General features: G+C 41.4%; 1 protein-coding gene across 33 annotated transcripts in view; it reads right to left on the bottom strand.

The window, feature by feature from the left end:
* IQSEC1 (IQ motif and Sec7 domain ArfGEF 1) overlaps nucleotides 1-16,463 on the bottom strand; it is a 465,124-nt gene that overhangs the window by 151,950 nt on the left and 296,711 nt on the right. For 4 of the 33 annotated variants that reach the window (XM_078385373.1, XM_078385387.1, XM_078385388.1 and 1 more), the window contains exon 1: nucleotides 11,045-12,804. The exons of the other annotated variants lie outside the window; for them this stretch is intronic. The gene's annotated coding sequence lies outside the window, so the exon portion shown is untranslated. Of the gene's footprint in view, nucleotides 1-11,044; nucleotides 12,805-16,463 lie in introns of those variants that run through there. 33 annotated transcript variants of the gene reach the window in all.

Genomic DNA, 16,463 nt, shown 5'->3' with positions numbered 1-16,463 from the left:
TAGTGTAGATATAAAGGGGCATTCTTCTTCTTCATGTTGGAAATAGGCCTTCAGACCATAGTCAGTGTTATGGGTCACATTCAAAGAGAGTCCACTGAAAATAAGTACTCTCAAACATAAACAAGCAAAGACCTTGATGCAGAAATAGCACCAGGTGATAGGAATGCTTTACAACATGAAAACAAAAGATGCAAACAGATTGGAAACTACAGAATATTTCCTAATTGTGCTTTCTGAAACCTTCTAAACCTACAAATGTACAGTATTTTGTAACAATACAAACATTTAACATTGTTACTGGAACTAATACAAACAAAAAATGTAAACATGTTTTTGATACCAACATTTACATAAAGGTATGTAATGTAGTAGGCTATATCTAATCATGTCACAGTAAAGAAATGATTTGGTCTCATGACTATATTGAATGAAATGCAGAAAACCAGGAACAAAATTATCTTTGTGCAATAACACTTATCTTCTTATCTCCCAATGAAGCTCCTATGCCTCCTCAAACCTACTGATTGTCAAGGAATTGTCTGGAATGATACATGATAAGACATGGAGGACTACAGTAGAAGCGAGTATGTGTTCAATAGTATTTTAATAGACGTAATGGCCAGAATTATAATCGTGATGCTAGTTTTGCAATTGGGCATGTGTGAAGACATGCAGCTGACATAAAACCTGGCACCTCATAAATTACTTGCAATTACCTGTGAAAGTTAAACGAAACAACAGGGTTCTGACCAATGCTTCCAAAACATTTATAAAAATTTACTGTACTGTCTCAATGGGATACTCAGTGTGGCATAGTGGATACAATCACAGACTACGATTCTGGAGAACAGGGTGTGAATTCCCACTAGGCCATGGAAACTGACAGAGAGTGGAACTGGTAAAACCCGTCATTAAATATTTCATTTACCTTGAAAGCTCTATCAGAATTGCTATGTCGGTTCTGACTGGACTGCACATAAGAACTGTCTCAATAAGTTAAAGCCTTTCCTTGCTGTTCCTCTCTATCTTCTACCAAATGCTTTCATTGCATATACAGTGGTACCTCACTTTACGATTGCCCCACATTATGACGAAACTGCATTACGACTATCTGAACGGGGTTTTTTCGCTTTGCGATGATCGGTTCTTTGCAAAGCAACGATTTTCCGACAGCTGATCGGCAGTCTCAAAATGGCTGCCGGGTGAATAAAATGGCTCCCCGCTGTTTTCTGGGATGGATTCCTCGCTGCACAGGCAGCGGAAATGGCTGCCCTATGGAGAATCTTCGCTGGATGGTGAGTTTCCAGCCCTTTGGAATGCATTAAACAGGTTTTAATGCGTTTCAATGGGCTTTTTATTTTTGCATTACGACATTTTCGTTTTACAGTGATTTCACTGGAATGAATTAACGTCGTAATGCGAGGCACCACTGTATTCTTGAAACATGATGCATTATGGGGGGAAAGTGAGGCAAGTAATATCCAAAAGTTAGAAAGTAAAGCTAAGCAAATGATAACAGTGAACACAATAGGGCATGAAGAAAAATGAAAATAAGCAAAGAGGACATTTTAAAAGTACATATAGCAGTTGTTTTCCCTGGTGGGCCTCACAAACTCTTCAATGGTTTGAGGCAAATGTTACTGTTTGTTACAAGCAGAGAATGATGTATACATGAACACATGTGTTATAGTGTTAATAATCCAAAAGTACTGATAAAGTTTGGCTTATCATAGAGATACATTACACAGATCCCAAAATAAAAAGCTGTTAGCACATTAATTTTGTTATGAATTAAACAGTGAGTAAAAGACTCTCACACTGATATTAAACGGGAGTTGATGATCCACTTGTGCTCCCATCTTCAAAGGTTTTTACATAATGTTATATCCTGGCACACAGCCTATCCTAAGTTTGCAAGTCTTAGGATGGGCTAGCCTTTCTAGTCTATAACAAGACTGGAAAAAATGTGCAAGGGAGCATAAAGCAGGATAATGTTTATTTTCTACTCAGAAATTGTTTCCTTTCTTTCTTTTTAAATATCCAAACTGTGAGACAATTCTGTGTTTAACTCTTCTCCAGTCTGTATTAGTGATGGTACTGGTTTACTGCTCTTTTAGCTAACGGAATATTATTCCTTTCATCTCTGGACATGGAAAGGCATAAATGTAAATCCAACACATGCTGGTAAAAACTACCAATAAAAAAGGCAAGTGATAGCTCAAAAGCAATGTTATGTTTTCCATTTCTAACAAGGAGCCTTGTAAGCATCTCCAGATGAAGCAGAACAGAGTTCGAGCTTCCAGCTGAACTAACACCCTCTATTATGCCCTCTGAATAACATAATAAAGGCATAGTGTCATGATGGGCCATTTCTCAAAACAGGTCTCCTTTGATCCCTGCTGATTGCTGCCTTGAGGATTGTATAGAGTTAAGCAATTTAGACCTTAAATTATAGGAAAATACAGCTGGAACATGTAACATCAATATTAACCAGCAACACAAAGACAGAAATATATAATACTTCCATCCATAAAAAATCAGCTTATTATATGCCGCAAGTGAACAAGTTAATAATTCTCTAAATAATGCCCTTTTATCTATACAGCAGACTTCTGAAATGACATGGGGAGGAGAAATAAAAAGCAATAATTTAAAACAGAAAAGAATTCTTCAGATAAAGCCCTCAGACACAACATAACTTTAAATGGTTCGGCTAAATGCAGTGTAACTTAAATACTAGTGATTCAGCATATAGTGTTCAGTATAGCAATTTTAATCATTGTCCAAAATAGAATATCTGGGATGAAGCCACGTACAAGAATTGTGTGTAGAACTGAACGCCTATCAGTACAACAGGTTCTAGAAAAGCTAAAAAAACAGATCTAATAGACCTTTGATAAAGTCATGATTGTTTAGCGCCAGAATGAAAAGCAGTACTTCTCATAAAATGTATAGTATATTGGTCATACTAGAACAGGCACAGGTGACCTCCAGAAGACTGTGTGCCACACATACCCATCCTTGGACCCTGGAGGAGCACACCTGCTGCCACAGCTTCCAGAAGGAATGTCGAGGGTTGGGGATGCTGGGTGAAGGAGCATGCATGTTGTTTGATGGAAAGCTACTGTCATTTTAATGGCAACAATTAATGACATCATCAACCTCCACTGAAGTATACTGTATGCACAAAGAACACTAAACCGACAGAAAAGCGTGCGTGGAGGACAAGTCAAAGATTCCTCTTTTTTCAACATTCTCTTCAACTAACCATCTGAAACTCCCTTCAGTCCCTCTCCTTTCTTTCCATTCACTATTATTCCTATTATATACAGTTATGAGTTGGCTGACTGGCTATATGGGTAGATGAAACTGCATATTCTTGCCTATTATGGGCTGTCAGGTTGTAACTTGCTTACAGCAACAGTAATAAGAGTTTCAAGTGAGATATTTAAGGAGTGGTTTTATCTATGCCATACACATCCCCAGTGAATTTCTATAGCCAAGTGAATATTCAAACCAAGATCTACTGAATCCTAGTCCATTACTCTATCTACACTGATTACTTTCTTCCAATCACATGGCAGACCACTTGAAGCAAATTATATTTCTAAACTAACTTTGTAGTCATTGTAGAAGACATCTTCACCATGAATTTGTGTTGTCTGGTGGTCAAAAAGCAAAAACAGTCTTGGCCATTTTAGAATGGAACCATATGTGGCTCCATGATTCCTTTAACGGATGCTTTCTTTTTTTTCTTTGTTGGGGAAAACGAGTGGCCGTTGCCTTTTACAAAGTTAAGTAGTGAAGTTACAATCTGAAAAGGAATTCTTACGAACCACAGAGACAAGAGTCACCTCTCAAATCCTTCCAGATAAAAAACGGCACCTCTCAAACTGTCTTGAAGAAAATATATATTTCCCTTTAGAAAAGTAAATGTTAACTCAGAGTGATATCATAGCATTTAGAGGGAAATGGTATTTCTATCCCCCCACCAAATTGCAGCTTCAACATCTTTACTATATTAAAAATAGTTAACAAGTCTTAGAAAAACCAATTAAAACTTCAGAGATACTACTGACTATTTTCCAGATGCACAGCTTTACTTGTGATGTTGACAAAACTAAACCTATGATTATCACAAATTTTAGAATGTTGCAACTTTTTAGCATGGGGATTTATATGCAGTTTTTACAAGACTTCCTTAATAACAGGGGCATAATTGAATAGTAATAAAATATGCATGGTTTCTCGAGTAGAGTCAAGGATTCCCAGGTTTCATATCAATGTAAAGTTAGAATGAAAGATCTGATGTTCCTTTTTCCATATTCCAAATTGGTACTAAAATTCTGGCATGGCAGATAGAGTAAAACTGCAACCTAGGAGACCTGCTTTGCCATTAACACTTCACTGGGGTGTGTATGTCTATGGCAAAGGTAAACCACTGTTTGCACACTTCAAAACCCCATTAGGATCACCCTTTCAGTGCTGCATCAGTTTGTTCTGGAAGATGGGTGTAAGTCGAACTGGTCGTAATTTGAAGCACCATTTCCCATTGAAATGCACTGAAATGCAATTAATCTGCTCCAGCCAAAGAAAAAAATCACCCCCCCCCAAAAAAATCATGGCAAGACCGATCGGAAACACAATTATTCCCTTCTGATTGAAGGAGGGGGTAAAAGAAAAGCAAGCAGAGCATGCAAGACAGATGGAAATGGGGAAAGAGCAATGCAAAAAGCAAACAAAGCATGCAAAACATATCAGAAATCGGGGGAAAGCAATGCAAAAAGCAAGCGAAGCATGCAAGACAGATCAGAAATGGGGAAAAAGCAATGCAAAAAGCAAACAAAGCATGAAAGATAGATCGGAAATGGGGGAAAGCAAAGCACCAAGAAACAAGTCCCCAAGACCCATCAGAAGTGGGGAGAAAACACTCCAAAAAGCAACCAAACCCCCCAAGACCCATCGGAAATGGGGGGGGGAAACAAACAAACAAACAAGAAACCCCAAGACCCATCACAACACAGAACATAACCCCTCCAGCCTAAAACCACAATGCAAAAACACGCAGAACAGTTTTACAAAAGCAGAAGCATCTTACGTTACCAGGCAGCCTTCTCCAACTGCACACTCTCTAACTGTTGGGGCAAAAGAGCTACAAAGACGCAGCCTCGTCACTACCTACAGTTAGAAAATTTAATTTCCCACCTTTTCCCCCTGCCTTTTTCTGTTTGTAAGTGGAAGCTCCGGTCATAAGTAGAAGAAAATTATTAATTATAATACTGTATAATATTGTATTTGTTTTTCTATTTGTATTTGTCCTGCACTTTTCTTTTAAGTTGTAGTATTATTTAGGGTTCTGTTCTTTACTTTCTTTTCCATTGATATGGAGTGGAAGGCCTTTTAACATCCCGGTGATCACAGGTAGAGGGAGATATGGCATTGGCGCAGTCCCTGCTCGTGTCAGAAGAACAATGAACAGATGTTTGAAGGCTGTCTGTTGTTCTGAGACTGTGACCAACCCCCAGTATCGAGGTAGCCAGCCCAGCCAGCCCTCCAGTCTAACTCTGGTACTGTTGATTGCCAGGTCTGTAGCCAACAAGTCCCAGGTGATTCACAATCTTATCCTGGAGGAGAATGCAAACCTGGCATGCATAACTGAGACATGGGTCAGCGGGGAGGGGGGTCCTCCCCGGCTCTTGTTTGTCCGTCCGGTTATGCTGTCCAAACACCAGGGCAGACTGGAGGGGTGTGGGGGGGAGTAGCCATTGTTTATAAATCCAACTTGGAGGTTACTAGACGCTCCTCGGTGGTAAAGCCAGGTCTAGAGGCACTCCACGTGTCGATTGGGGCTAGGGATGGTATTGGGATTTTGCTGGGATACTGCGCTCCCCGCGATCCAGCGACTTCCCTTCCGGAGTTGACCGACTTTATCTCTGCGGCACTATTGGGATCCCCGAGGCTTTTGGTCTTGGGTGATTTCAACGTGCATGCAGGAGCAGAGGTATCTGGGTCAGCTCTTGAGTTCTTGGAAACCATGGCTTCCTTGAACATGTCCAAACATGTCAACGGCCCCATCCACGTGGGTGGTCACACACTGGACCTGGTCTTTTCCTCCAATTGAAGCGAATGTGATCTGGTGGTGACAGACCTCGTGTCAGTCCCCTTATCATGGTCAGGTCACCACCTAATAAAATGTAACCTCACAGTGGCTCTCCCCCCTCGCAGGGAGCAGGGACCTATTGTTATGGTCCGCCCTCGAAGACTACTGGATCCTGTTGGATTCCAGGATGCCATGAGAGGTGTTACGGCTGAACTGGCTAGCGCTCCTGTCGAGGCTCTGGTTGACAGCTGGTCCACCGCTGCCACCAGGGCCATAGACACGATTGCGCCTAAACGCCCTCTCCGTCGTAGAGCTCGGCCAGCGCCCTGGTTTAACCAAGACCTCCGAGCGCTGAAGCGTATGAGGAGAAGGCTAGAGCGTATATGGAGGAAGAATCCGACGGATTATAACTGGATAGCTGTTAAGGTCGCAACTAACCTTTACCTGAATAAGGTAAAGGCTGCATGTTGATCTTTCTTCGCTAACCGGATAAGCGAAGCGTCAAATCAGCAGGCGGAATTATTCCGTATAGTTCATGACCTATTCGGAACTGGTTCGGGTGATAGGCCTCCCCCTAGTTTCTCACCTGACTAGTTTGCAGCCTTTTCTAAAACTAAAGTGGAGGCCATCCACCGGGAGCTCTCTCCTTTTTTGAACGCAGCGAGCAGAGATGTCCAGCGCTCCGTCTTGCCCGGTTATTTTCGACACCGTTCAGCATGTCACGCCTGATTCTGTAGCCAAGGTGCTTGACCGCTATCGAGCCACCACCTCCTCCCTTGACCCTTGCCTGGCCTGGCTAATCAAAGCAGCCAGGCCAAAAACAACAGAATGGGCCACAGCAATAATAAATGAGTCTTTCCTTTAGGGCAGATTTCCATCTGCCCTCAAGGAGACACTCATTAGGCCCATTAGAAAGAAACTTAATATGGCGGCGGACGAGATTGGCAATTACAGGCCCGTCGCCAATGTTCCTTTCATGAGCAAAGTGGTTGAGAGGGTGGTGGCAGATCAGCTTCAGGCACACTTGGATGAAACAGATGCCCTGGATCCATTCCAGTCGGGCTTCAGGCCGCGCCATGGTACAGAAATGGCATTGGTCGCCCTGTACGATGACCTGTTGAGGGAGGCTAACAGGGGCAAAGTGTTTCAGTTGGTCCTCCTCGACATCTCGGCGGCCTTTGATACCGCTGACCACGGTATCCTCCTGGGGAGGCTCTCCGAGTTGGGAATTGGTGGCTTGGCGTTAGCCTGGCTCCGTGCCTTCCTAGAGGACCAACCCCAGAGAGTACAGCTTGGGGAGAGTGTCTCAGCCCCGTGGAATCTCAATTGTGGGGTCCCACAGGGGTCGATTATCTCCCCAATGCTGTTTAACATCTATATGAGACTGCTGGGTGGGGTCATCAGGGGGTGTGGAGCCTCGTGTCATCAGTATGCTGATGACACTCAGCTTTACATCTCCTTTTCACCAACTGCAGGTGATGCCGTCCTGTCCCTCCAGCGCTGCCTGGGCGCCGTACTGCAGTGGATGCAGGAAAATGGGCTGAGGCTGAACCTGGACAAGATGGAAGTTCTAAGGGTGGGCGCCCTTGGGGTTGGTGGCCTGGGTGGCTCTCTCACATTGGGGGGGGTGTGACCCTGGCTGCTAAGAATGGGGTTCGCAGCCTGGGGGTACACCTGGACCTGACGCTCACCATGGAAACCCAAGTGGTGTCGGTAGTTCGCACCGCCTTTTTCCACCTTTGGCGGATTGCCCGGCTGCGACCCTACCTTGACATGGGGGCGCTCACTACCTTGGTACATGCGCTCGTAATCTCAAGACTAGACCACTGTAACGCGCTCTACATGGGGCTACCTTCGAGGCTGATGCAGAAACTTCAGGTGGTGCAGAATGCAGCGGCCAGACTCCTTACTGGAGTGAGAAACCACCAACATATTTCTCCTGTTCTGGTCAAATTGCACTGGCTGCCCATCCGTTTCCGCATTGACTTCAAAGTTCTAATGCTTACCTATAAAGCCCTAAACGGTATAGGACCTCGATACTTGGCAGAGCGCCTGCTCACACCAAGATCTACTCGGATCACCCGTATGAGTCAGGAGATGAGGCTGAGGAGCCTGATGCAGAGGGAGGCCCAGAGGGAAAAGACACGAAGCCGGGCCTTCTAGGCGGTGGCTCCTCACCTCTGGAACAACCTTCCTCCGGAAATTCACAAGGCCCCAACGCTGGGTACTTTCAAATGCCAACTGAAAACATGGATGTACATACAGGCCTTCTCTCCTGTCAACTACTGATTTCTTTGCTTTGCTGTTTATTATTTATTTATTCCTGCACTATTTGTTATTGTTGTATGCTAATGTTTTTATGTTTTTTAAATTGTTTTTGATATTCTGTAAGCCACCCAGAGTGGTAGAATATACCAGATGGGCGGGATATAAATCAAACAAATAAAATAAATAAATAAATACATAAATTTTTTTGGCCGGAGCTGGTTGTAATTTGAAATGGTCGTACCGACGGACATTCATAAGTTGAGGCACTACTGTAGTTGGAACTTTTTTCTGTTGTCCACACTGTAGCATTAATAAGGCCGACCTATTACTAAATCCTTCCTGACCAACTATAGTGGTTCAAAGAGTTGAGATGAGCTCCTGAAGCCAACAAAAATATAATTCTTAACAGATGAGAACTCATCTACTACATGGGAAACTGAGTTCAAAATTTGTGGTTGCACAAATGGAAATTTCAATGGAAATTTCTCATATTTGTTGGATATTTCAGATATTCGTGGCATATACACTTTGCAGTTCTAAGAGTTAGCAATCTATAGAAAACACTACAGTTGATATTACGTATGTATACATGAACATGCATACATGGGCATATGCAAGGTTATTTACAATGTTTTTTTCTGTTCCATAATGAATTTTACCAAGTTGTTTAATTGCTTGCCAACCCCATGAACGCAGAATATTGAATTGCTGAGAGGAATGAGTGTTCAATTATTCATAAGACCAACCTGTTCATCGATGAGCAATGTGCAACACACTGAGCTAAATGACAGAAGCAGAAATGCCACAAATAATGGCTTTTTGGCCGTTCTACAGCATAGACAATTAAAGGATAAAAGACAGGAATTGCAATGCACCTGTTTTCTTCATTCAGAAGATCTCACAGTCTCTCGCTCTCTGCTATCATAATACACACACACACACACACACACTCCACACAAAACACATGGTACAGATCTATACCTAAAATTTTGAGAAATTCCTTTATTTACTATACGTATATACATGCATACAAACACCATACCCAAGAGTTCAGTAAAGGCAGCAGTACTGTACTATACTCATCAGTTGTGAAGCATATGAACTGAAATGAGGGGAGAATTCTAAACGGAAACTGCATATAGAAAAAAATTTAAACTTCCAGGTGTCTAAAACCTGTATTTACACATTTCAGTTAACCCATGCAGCCCATAGTACCTTTAAGAAATATTTCCAACACTTATATATTATAAAGCCTATGTGTGGTACTGCTCTTATTTAATCCTGTTAACATAATTTCTCATAAAACTTCCACTTGGTCATGAATTTTAATGAATGCTGTGACAGAACCACTGATAGATTTATTTAAACAGACCCTCCCTTTCATTTGCTGATATTTTATAATTACAATGCAATCTGATGCATATTTACTCAGCAATAAATTTCTTCATATTAAATGGCACTACTCCCTAGTAAGTGTGCATAGCTCTGCAATCTTAAAAAATTAAAATAGATGTGCAGGATTCTGACCTGGTATTCCACTTTCTTGACATTGTTACATGTTATTTTAATGATCCTTCTGTTAATCTGACAAGCAGCTATCTTAATTCTGCTTTTGTTGCACTACAGTAATAAACAGAAGTTGGTGGGTAAAAATAGTACTTTAAGTATAAATGTCTACAATTACACAAAAACAAAAGGAACACTTAATGAGATAGGAATTATATCTATAATTATATATTAACTCACTCCCAATGACTTGATCCTATCAAGACATTTTGTCTGACAAACACAAGTTCCAGCAGTAACACATTTAAAACTCTTAACAAATGATAATTACATCTCAGACACATGCATGGCCTCTAACCCATCATACCACTATAAAAAGCAACTTAACCTTTCATCCAGTAAGTATGATGCATTTCGAAAACTATGTTAGAAGGTGCGCATTTTAAAAATTTCTTCTCTTACCTACAGGGCTCGAGTATAAACATGCCATGCACAAAAGAAGCAGGACCAGGGACTACAAAACGAACGGTTCCTGGTAAAGTGGGCAGATCTCAAGAGGTTTTGGAAAATAAAATTGCCTTCTCTTTAATTATTACTGATCACATTTCCTCATATCAAGACTGTGTACTTCTGCTGACATAGAAAGCAGGGTTGTTTTTTTTTACAATAATAATTTTAAGGACAAATAGAACAGATATCTTTTAATTCAATCCATAATAGAAAACTCACCAGAAGTGACTCAGGAAGAGCCTATATATATACTTAATTGACCGAATGCAAATAAGAAGACTGAACACAAGTGTAGAATCAATTAGAATTTATATAAACAGTGCATGAGCTCTAATGATAGGAATGTTTATTTCTATACAACAGCTTATGAACAAGCTGAAATCCTATTAATCTGTTTGGCCAAGAACTACAGTACTTTGCAGAAAATAGTCCTCTGCTTTCTTTTCAGGGGTGGTGGGGAGGCACAAAACCTGTTTCCTCTCTTAAGCACAACTGAAGGGCATAAAATGAAAAATACAGCAAGCAGCTATTACTCTGCTACAGTCCAACACATGCAGATCAAACAGAATTTAACAACATTTTCTTCTACTGGTTCATTAAACCATATCTCTAGCAAATGCTAGTGCTGCAGTAACTTCCTGCACTGCATCATTCACCTACCTCTGACTTCATTGTTCCACAGGCCATGAAAAAATAAAATCAAACATCCAGGTGGAGCTCTGTCACAGTTTCCCTTTGCAGTGGAAATGAAAGAACAACAGTCCAGAAGGAGGGAGAAAAAAAAGGCTACTAGGTCCTATAGCAGGACGAAGCTCGGTCAGTGCCTCATCATAGAGCAGTGTGCACGGCTCTTTGCTGATAGATGTTCTGTACTGATCAGCAAATTTACCTAATGCTGTCATGATGTGCTGGACCTCTTATGCCTCTGCTCGACAGCTTTCAAAGCCACTGTAACCCAAGTAATGCCTAATCTCCACTCTGCTTCTGACAATTAAAAGAATTGCATTGGAAGGTCAGTGGCCTTTTTTCAGCTTTTGAGAGAAGAAACGAAAGTATGTGCAAGCATGCATGTGTGCATGTGCATGAATGCATGCATGCATGTTTACCCTAATAGTAAATTAGAAAAAAATGGCTTTTTATAGACTAACACATATTGATTCTTCTTACACAATATTTTAATACAGCCTTCAACTGTACAAACCTAAACTATATACTGTAACTGAAAGGTAAATCTCCCTGTAGAACATTTTAGGTATAAACAAAAGAAAAATAAAAAAATAAAGAAGACAAAAACACTGTGGCATTTTAAGACTAATTGCTGTAAGTTTTTAAGGTGCCAGAACATTTTTGCCTTTTTTATTTCCCTTTTATTTTTGCCTGATATCCTAGCACAGAATAACATGGCTACCACTTTTAAAACATTTGAGGTGATACTACTCAGTTTCTCCATATACACTCCTGCCCTGCCAACCATACAATTTAAAAAAAACTAAAATTTGGAAGCTCTGTACAGAAATTCACAACAGGCAAAGGCCCGGCAAAGAATGGCTATAACACAAACATAAGCTTATTTTCCAATGTGGTCATGAAACACTGAGAGAGGAAATTCAGTATTATTAATTATTATTAATAATCTGTCTCAATAACAGCTCAAAAAGAATCAACAGTTCACCATTTTCTACTGAGTTTCCCACCCCTACAGACATACACATGAATGTTCTTCGCCCTATTTGTGCCATGCATCAATGTTCTTACACAATAAAATGTAAAACATAATATGCTCACTCTATGAAAGCTATGTAGGCTTTCATGCCTACGTCAAGAGTAGCTAAGATTACAATAAACCGAACCCTTACTGTGCAACCATTTTATTCTGCTTATTTATATTTCTAATATGGTCCGCTCCCAGACACACAAGGAATAAAAGGAAAAGCAGATGCTGGTATGTTTTGGGAAGCTACCACTCTCACTTCCCATTTCTGGTGTGAATTCAGGTATTCACTGTAACTTTAGGCATCCTCACCTACCCATTTCCACTGAGATGTTCCACTGAACATTTAAGGTATACTGTATAACATATCATAAATATATTATAAATGGATGTAGGTTTATCAGTCAGTGGTCAGAATGCTGGACTGGGGCATAGAAAATCGAGGATCTAGATGCCATGAAACTCAGTGGAAGATCTTTCAAGAAAGCTAACACAGTGAGGAAAAACGTTCATGTGCACTGTATACTGACATATATTGTATGTCACCTGGAGCTTACTGAAAAAACATGGAACAGAAATGCCACCAATAACCGAGAAATAAATAGTATCTATTTAGCTTTGAATTGTTGGAGGTCTACTGGAGGAGCACCTGCTTGCAAAGGACTGGTTGCAAATAAGGGCTTTCCTTCTGTGGAGCAATTTTACAAAGTGCCCACTGCTGGGAGCTCAGCTTTCTCTCTCAGGCCAAACTAAATGATATATCCTGTTTCCCCAAAAATAAGACAGGGTCTTATATTAACTTTTTGTTGCAAAAAACACATTAAGGCAGGGGTGTCCAACCTTTTACCTTCCCTGGGGCACATTAGAAGATGAAAATTTGGTTTGGGCCTCATGGGGGGCAGCCCTAGCCGTCCTCCGCAGCCCCACTCCAAGCACGCTTACTGGCAGCTGCGATTTCGGACAGCAGAGGCTGCCAGCTTCGACTCCGGTGGCTTTATGGGACCGGGAGGGGGTCCACCTATTGACGGGGACGGCACAATGCAGTCACGCAGCCCCCCTGTCCCCTCCCCTCCCACTCCTTCCTCCCCTCTCTCCCCCTCTACTGTTGTGACATGCCCTGGCCACATTCCATCCGCAAGCAGCGGCAGTGTAACTTGAAACTTTGGAATTTCTTTTAAAATAAAAAAATGCACTGGGCCGCATTACGAGCTGACCTGGGCCGCATGCGGCCCTCGGGCCGCAGGTTGGACAAGCCTGCATTAAGGCTTATTTTCAGGGGATGCTTTATTTTTTTCATGTACAATCTACGTTTATTCAAATACAGTCACATCATCTTGTTCTGGTTGCTGCACAATGGTGGAGGGAGGGCTTTCACTTAACTAGTGCTTATTTTGGGGGTAGGGCTTATATTACAAGCATCCTGAAAAATCATACTAGGGCTTATTTTCAGGTTATGTCTTATTTTCAGGAAAAAGGGTAGTTAGCATGTTGTAGTTCAGAAATACAACTCCCTGAAGTGATAAAACTCATCTACAATGGTACCTCAGTTTATGAATGCCTTGGTTAACGTAATTTTTGGTTTATGAATGAAAATCCATTAAAAATAATGTCTCTGTTTACTTTTTTTTTTGCAATATGAAGGACGTTTCCCCAGAATGCATTGTGCCTCGGAGGTTTATATCGCTGCCCCGTGCATGCATTCCTATGGGAAACCGTGTTTCAGTTTGTGACTTTTTCCGTAATACAAAACGTCCTGGCGAATGCCTTAAATTCTTAAACTGAGGTACCACTGTAATTGTTCTAGCATAGACTTTGCCACACTCCTCTTATTGCAAATTCTCTTTGATTTTATGCTTGATCATCTAAAATAAACATTGGTTTTGTTAGTAAATCTGATACTTCACAGAAACTGTGAAGGACAAGCATCATAATAGCACACATTTCCTGTAATGTATGATTTGATCTTCAGTTCTGGGCAAGACGGTTGCTGGAAGCAACTACTACTCTCTCTAGCATTTGCCAGCTCTTTACTTGACTTCTGCTCAGGTAAAATCTATGTATGTTTGAACATGGACTATGCATGACTTTGCTTTTGTATTGCTCTTGCCTAAGTCACCTGCTTCCTAAAGTGACCCTTCATGTTTCAGATTAGGCATATCCAAAGAGTGTCCACCAATGGTTCCTTCTTGTCACGGAGACAAGTGCCAAATTGAGTGGGATTCTGGCACGTTGTTTCACATCTTTATAAAAAACGTGGATGAGAGCAGGGAGGGGATGAGGAGTAGGCAATATAACAGCCATTTTCAGATACGTGAAGGGGTGTCTGTCTTGTGGAAGATGGAGTAAACTTGTTTTCTGTACCACCAGAGAATAGGGCAAGTAAGTACAAGATTTTCCCTAAACATCAGATGGAACGTTTTGACCTTCCATTGTGGAATGGACTGCCTCAAAGGGTGGTGGACTCTCCTTCACTGGAGAGGTTAGATTCTAATTTGTGAAAAATGCTTTAGCTGTGGATGTCTTGCTTCAACAGGCAACTGTATGTGATGGCTCTTGGGGGCCCTTTCAGCTCTACAATTCTATGTTTTTGTGATTCTATATCTGCCTTTGATCCTGTCCACTTGTTTTGTTCTAAGCGTCAAACAACCATTAGATTTGCCTCCAAACAAACAGATAACTGAAGATACATTTAATCTTCCTAATGCAGAGTGGAGGCTCTCCCCAACAGAGTTGGGAATTCAATTCCCCACAGTGCCTTTTTGACAGGGGCTGAACTGGATGATCCATAGGGTTCCTTCCAGCTCTGCAGTTCTAAGATTCTGTATTTAGATTTTACACACAGAGATGCCATTTATTATATCTAAACTGTTCTGATATGGTCTCACAAAGCACAACAAAGACAAATGTTAAAAACAGTCAAAAGATCCATAGCTTAGAGAAGTTATTCTTTTGGCTACAGTTTCTAGAAAGGTCCACTCAGCACTGTTAGTGTCTTAGGGCCAGGCTGTGTTCAGCTACTTCCTCATTTTCCATGGCAGAGTCTGAGATTAAAATCTGAGATGTAATTTTGTATTAAAATGACTCTCAGGCAACAGAGCTTGGGAGCATTTAAAACAGCTAGTGAGAAGTATTTTTTTTATTTTATCACTTTAGATATTGAGGATGGACATATGACTTTAAACAAGGTCCTCCACATATCCTTCTCCACAAAAAAAGTACACCTAGAAATTACCCACATAATTAGCGATTCTGTGAACAGTTAAATGGCTCAGAATTGCATGAGAGTTTTTTTAAACACAATGGCTCCTCAGACAGTTCATCTCATGTCTTCTACATTAAAAATAATTAAATTAACCCACGATCTGCAAATGGTGCAGGGCTCTGTGTATTTTTTTCAAAGTGCAGTCTTCTCTAGTGACCACATGATGTTGGACTACAAGAAGGAATGCCATCTGAAAGCAGTTCATATAATCTAAGAAGCCTCAACTATGCATGGTCTTTTCACTCAATCTTTCAGCCCTGCAGTATTTTTTGTCACATGGACAATGTAGAAAGTAATGCTGTCTGGAAGCCTGTGAAGGAGAGATGTTTAGTATACCATCCTCTACTGAGATCAGATGGGAGATGACTGGTGGCTGCGTGGTAGAAGAGTTAATCAAGCTAGAGGAAGAAGAGACTGGTAGAAACAGAGCTGTGGAGATATTTCTGGCAGAGACCAGATGAGCAAGGAGAGGGGAGGAGCTAGAACTTATAAGGTGGGATGAGGTTATAAAAGAGGGAGAAGAGAGTGAGGGAGGCAGAACAGGAGGAGAGCAGGAGATAGAGAGAGGAGACAAGCATACACAGAAAGAAGAAACAGAGGTGAAAAGGTATGGAATAACAGAATTAGCCCAGGATTTCCCAAACCTGAGAACTGGTGGAGGTCTACTGCCTGACCTACCTAATATTACTGACAGGGGAAATATAAGATCTAAGGTGGAATAGAACAAGGTAGCGGTACCCCAATCCCAAGACGGAGGGAAGAAAGTGACATTCATTGGTACCACCAACTACCTTCCTTATCTAGAGGGGAATTTGGTGAAACACTCCTGTTGCGGGACAGTCTGCGCTACCCTGAGCTTCCTGACAGGGCCACAAATAAAGCAAGCTCTGTGTGGGCTGGCGAAGAAATAGCAGGAGACCTCTGGGAGCTTACCTGGCCTTCCTCCCATAGCTTTTTCCTAACTGTTGGGGTGAACGAGCTACCAAGAAGCAGCCTCTTTCACCATCTACAGTTAGAATTTAAATTGCACCCTTTTTACAGTACTCGCTCCATAAGACACGCACAATCCCCCCCCCACTTTTTGTGAAAAAATGTGTCTTATGGTG

The sequence above is a fragment of the Pogona vitticeps genome, chromosome 2 (genome assembly GCF_051106095.1).
Source record: "Pogona vitticeps strain Pit_001003342236 chromosome 2, PviZW2.1, whole genome shotgun sequence".
Taxonomy (NCBI): domain Eukaryota; kingdom Metazoa; phylum Chordata; class Lepidosauria; order Squamata; family Agamidae; genus Pogona; species Pogona vitticeps.
Note: the sequence above shows the minus strand (reverse complement) of the source record. Positions and strands in the feature narration are given on the sequence as shown.